The following is a 6,000-nucleotide window of genomic DNA, read 5'->3' as shown; positions in this document are numbered from 1 at the left end:
GATGTTAATGCACCAGGAACCTGGAAGGTTAGGCCCTCTGGGCTGTAGCTTGAATTATCTCTCATATTCTCCCACATTGTGGGTCTCCAATAATGACTATTGCTTAAAACTGAAGCAATAGGTTAAGGGAGAGCCTTAGTGTCTACTTTAAGTCATTTATTCATTTAATAAGCATTTATTTAGCATCAACTGTGGTTCAAACACTATCTACATAAGTGTATCACTGTTTTCCTCTAGAAAAGCACAGAAGAGCATTAGGATTAGAGGAGAGACTTTCAGAAAGATGCATTTCCCATCTCTTCCCTGGGCAGCCCTGGGCCATGCTCCACTCTGCCACGCCCAGTACTCATCTGATGGGGCTTCCTTCCTTTGCCCATAGATACCAGAGTGCCCTCATGTACTCTGCCCTTCCTCTTTAACAAAACAAGAATTGATCTCATCAATTCATTAATGCTAAAATATAAACAATCACTAAGCCCAAAGTGCTAGCTTTTAAACTGTAGAGGAAACCCTGAGCTAGAATGAAACTGGAAAGGTGGAATTTCAGGGATCCGCTGGAAGGAGAGGGCAACACTGATACAAAGGTACCATCTGGAATAACCACCCAACCCCAGGGCGTCTCACCTTTGCTAAGGCTTGCATTGCCTTGAGCCTCTGTGCTTGTAGAGGCTGTTCACTCCCCAGTAGGGGTATGAGTGAGGGAGAGAAGGAGACTTGGCTTTGCTGTGTTTATTTTGAACTCAGGGAAGCCAGATTTCTCTTCCATTTACATTATGGCTCTGATTGTTTTATTTATTATTTTTAGCTGGTGGTGGAGAATTTGGTAATGCCACTGGAGTGTTGCCTTTTGGTTTTGTTCTAACTTGTTACTGTTATCTAGTTCTATTCTGTTTTCCACCTATGTAATATAAATTCAGGATCTATATTATCTGAAGCATTAATGAGGTTACAAAACCCTTCCCTTTCTCGTGTGAAAGCAAAGAGAAAGAGTGGGACTTGGCTACAGATAATCATCATAAATATTTATTTAGATAGGATTGTTTACTTCTCATATTTTGTTCTTCTCTCTTCATCTCCTTCTCCCTCTCCCTCTCCCTTTCCCTTTTCTTTTTCCTCTCCCTCTCCCTCTCTCTCTCTCCCTCTTCTCTCCTCTCTCCTTTTCTCTCACTTATTCAGTCCTAATATATTCTATAAGGTTTTACTTGGGAGAAGACAACATTCAAGGGCAGTAACCAAAACTTCTATATACTTTCATTCCATGCTTTGCCCTGATAACTCTATCTTCCATTTTCTGGTGCTGATTTCTCTATCATTGGTAAGTTGGAGATTCAAGATTCCTGGTCCCTGTTCTCTGCTGGCCAGTGGCCTCACTGATGGGATGTTGATGTATTTCAAGAGCTAGACAATGATCCTGTTGGGGCAGCGAGAACAGCACCAAGTGTTAGAACAGTGGAGTCAGACTGGACCTGGGTTCAGCAACCTCCATACTGAATCTAGCTGGGAAAGAATTCAGAGCCAAGACTCAAACTATAAGAGAATATTTATTTGGTAAAACACAGAGCTGGAAGAAGTAATTTGTAGAAGAAATGGTCTTAGGAAACAAGTTATAGAGGTAAAGGAAGGGCCTTTGGTGCTTAGAAGCGAGGAAGGTAAAGATAGCCTGCCTGGGGACAGGGGGAGAGGGAGAGGGAGAGGGAAGGGAAAGAAAGGCATGAGGGAGAGCACACTGGGTCCTCTGTACTAAGGGTTTTAAAGGTGAGATTTTAGGGGAGGTCCCAGGGGAAGATTTCAATAGAATATTCATCAGCTTTCTAGGTGTGTCCTTTCAGGGTTGGGGGTCTCTACTAATTGATTGGTCATTGCCAGGGCAGGGAGTCATTATTAAATGCAGCTGGTCCTGAGGTCAGCCCTGGCATGGTGTTGCTTGTCTAGTTTTGCTGCTTTTCTGGTCTTGGAGTTGAAATACAACTGAGCCCCAGATGTTATCTCTAGGGAGGAAAGGTCAGGGGGTCCAAACCGAATGACCAGAGATATGCTAGGAGAGAAAAGGTCTCCCTGGGGACAAGGTTCCACCCTACAATTGTCCTTTGCTAGACAACCAGGGCTTTCTTCCCTGGTGACCTTCTGTACCTGGCCCAATGTCCTTGCTCTGCTCATGTCTGTCTAACTGCCTACCACAGTCCCATAATTGAATATTCTGCCAGTCCTTCGTGTTGGCCAAGAATACTTTATGAAATGGGAAAATGCTGTAGGCATCTGGAAGTAGCACTTTGTGTCATGATGGACTTTGCAGGCTCTAGACAGAGCTCCCGATGGGTCAAAGATCCAGAACGTGGTGATGGTGGCCTGGGGCTGGGGTATGGCTGAACCAAGACCCAAGAAAATTACTCTGACATATCAGTGTTACCTTAGGAAAAGATAAATCTATTTTCACATCCGGGACTTTGGTATGTAGATGTCAGCTATAACCAACTTATTTATAGCTCATCACAAGAATTAGTGTACCTGGCTTAAGTAAACCAACTGGACAGAGTCCTACAGATGCCTTCCGATTGCTTCTCTTACTGTGGGAAGAGGTTTGTTATTGCAGGTGAAAGCAGAAATATTTTCTTAGCCAGAGTTCCAAAGTAATTTTTCACAATTTTTACTCCTTTTGGATACAAAACCCTTTCAAGTTAAAATAAATAGAAAAGAAAAGTTAGAAAACAAACAGTAAAACTAGAATCATTTGCCCGATTGCAGTAAGTCTTGTGGCTCTTCCAGAGAGGAAATGCAGAGTTCCTTCTAGTCCTGCTGAGAGGTGGGCTTTTCCTGTTTGTTTAAAATAGCCCCTTTGTTTATTTTCTTCATTCAAAGTAGAACAACTTCTAGTAATAGGAAGATGTGCATCTTCAATTTATTAAGTTAATTTAATCTCAAGTGGAGACAGAAATTGTTACAAAGGAGAAATGGAAGAGTTCAGCTTTAACTCATTTGCTTTTTACTTACAGTCTATAAAACATACGAAATGCCTAAAAACCAGTCAGTTACACACACAAAGAAAAATAATAATAGTATTAATTGACATTGTACCATACTATGCAGTGAAGCCATATTCAGGCAACTCCTAACCAATCAAGCTGTGTGTGTGTGTGTGTGTGTGTGTGTGTGTGTGTGTGTGTGCATGCGTGTGTGTTGTCTGCTATATATATTCACAGAATACACATGGTAATATGAACAAACTAGAAAAACAAAACAACTCAAAGTTAACATTGTCAGCCAGTTCACAACCTCCTTTGAGCATTTTAACACTAACATTCATACAAAGAGAGAAAATATTAAAACCATATAGTCCAGAACCAACTCTTTTTAAGAAGTATATGCAGTGTAGATGGTGTCACTAGATTAGACAACATGGCTTTGTAAAACTAAGCTAAACCATCTGCTGGAAGGCAGCGCACAGGGAGGTGCGACTGGGGCTTGTGTCTGCATTCAATGAGCATTCAGAGCACTGATTTTCTATTGTCCCAACTCCTAGTGATGGCTACGCCCAGCCTCAAGACCGATGACAGAAGAGATGCTTGATTATGTTGCACCAATGTTGTTAGGACTAGCTGGGACAAGACAGGAAGACAGCTGGTCAGAGGCTTAGGAATAATTCAGATAGTGTCTCCTGGTGACTTTTGGGTAAGATAAGACCACTAGGCTACCTTATTCATTGCTGGGGTATTTGGCCTCCGAGGCAGTGTGCTCAAGGGCTCCCAGGAGAGCATACCCACAGACCACTGAATGGTGAAAAATAGGTTTCTCTTCTCTTACTTAAGGGTATGGAGTCAATAATGGTTTGGGCTTTTTTTTTTCTTTTTTTTTTTTCAGTTATACTGAAGGTTACAACCACATCTACAGTGATCTGCACTGGCTGTTTTGACAGCTGTTTCTCAAACCAGCATTTTGGCAGCAGAGGTCCAAATGTCTAGGTCGAAACTGCTCCCCACTTTAAAATTAGTTCATACTGGATCCAATTGTGAGGTCCAGTCAGGCTCAGAGAAATGTTGCTGATACGCATGGTAATAAATGCACGGGCTGGAGTATTATAGCTGGTAAGAGCATGGACTTTGTGGTACGATGGGCCTGGATTCAAATCTTTAGTTATGCAACTTTGGCGAATTATCCAATCTTTCAAAAGCCTTGGCAAATTATCCAATCTTTTAAAAGCCCTGTTTTCTCTTTTGTGAAATGCTAACCACAGCAGTGCAAATCTCATAGAGAATCTCACGGGATTGTTGTGAGGATGAGAAGCGATGACACAGAATGCTCTGCACATGGTGCCTGGTGCCTCATGAGTGCCAACAAATGAGTGCTTGGTGGTAATAGTTGAGCAGCCCTTTCGATAAATTGACCAGACATGTGCCTAATGGTGCTAGCCCATGCGAGCACCCAGCTCTGAGAGCTGATCGCAACTCTTCACCTTTGTCTTAAAATCACCTCCTTGAAATCTGATTGTGCGAGCTAGGGTTGTGGGCTGTAAAGGAACAGAGACCAACTTTAGCTGATTTTAACAGAAAGCATACAGCTGGTCTAGTCAAGACAGTGCAGATTGCCTTGTGGATACCATTGACACTGGACCCTGAAAACGGCCACTACAACTGCTGCCCCTGTCCCCTGGGAAGTGCTGATAGTCGCCCCTTCTGCCCACTCAAACCAGAATGGATTCCTAGAGGACAGGACCCCTCCTGTCACCACAGCTTCGGCTACAAATCTGGGTGGGAGGTGAGTTGGTTTTGCATCCTTGGGACCTCTTGAATTTACTCCTTGGGGAAGGACAGGCTCTTGTTACTCAGGCTGTTTGCACTGCTGCCCTCTAGGGGCTGCCTGATTTTGCCACCCGGGGTCAGAGTCCATTCCAGCACTAGGGAGCTTTGGCTTAAGGAATATTTGAGGACTGGACAGTGGCCAGGTTCTGGATACCTCACCTACCTGTAACAGCCTCAGTCTTCCCGGAAGTTCAAAAGGCAGACACTGGTGACCTCCTTGGAGAGGGCATCTCGGGGACTGAATGAGGGAAAATAAACTGGGAATAAAAAGCTATGTGCATTTCCAAGTCTTAGCTATGGTAAATTGTGCTGCTATGAACGTAGGGGTGCACATATCCTTTCTGATTGGTGTTTCTAGTTTCTTGGCATATATTCCTAGAAGTGGGATCACTGGGTCAAACGGGAGTTCCATTTTTAGTGTTTTGAGGAAACTCCATACTGTTCTCCACAGTGGCTGCACCAGTCTGCATTCTCACCAGCAGATGAGTGGATTAAAAAACTGTGGTACCTTTACTACGCTGTGGTAAAAAAAGAAGGAATTCTTACCATTTGCAACAGCATGGATGGTAAGCATTATGCTAAGTGAAATAAGCCAGTCAGAGAAAGATAAATATCATATGATCTCACTCATTTGTGGAATATAATGAACAACATAAACTGATGAACAAAAACAGATCCAGAGACAGAGAAGCATCGATCAGACCATCAAACCTCAGAGGGAAGACAGGGGAGGGTGGAGGTAAAGGGGAGAGATCAACCAAAGGACTTGTATGCATGCATATAAGCCTAACCAATGGACACAGACACCAGGGGGTGAGGGCATGAGTGGGAGGGTGGGGGGGCAATGGGGAGGATAAGGATACATATGTAATACCTTAATCAATAAAGAAAAAAAAGCTATGTGCGGGGATGAGAATATGGGAGAAGAGATCACTGTCTGTTGAGAAGAAGGGTCAGCCGAGAGAACTGACTCAACACCCCCAGCACACAGGTGTGCATTCCTGAGCAGGGTGAGCACCTGGGTTGCTGGGAGGGCAGCTCGGAACATTGGATTTCTTGTCAGCTGTCTCTGGCATGGACTCTCTGAGTCCCAACCCTGTGTACTGAGGAGGGTTGAAGAAGCTCCTCGTGCCCCTACTGGATGCTCATGGAGTGTTTACTCCTAGCTAAGCCGAGTCAGGAAAGACCACCGACACCTCCCTGACCC

The sequence above is a fragment of the Eptesicus fuscus genome, chromosome 12, assembly GCF_027574615.1.
Source record: "Eptesicus fuscus isolate TK198812 chromosome 12, DD_ASM_mEF_20220401, whole genome shotgun sequence".
NCBI lineage: Eukaryota > Metazoa > Chordata > Mammalia > Chiroptera > Vespertilionidae > Eptesicus > Eptesicus fuscus.
This window is presented reverse-complemented; position numbering follows the sequence as displayed.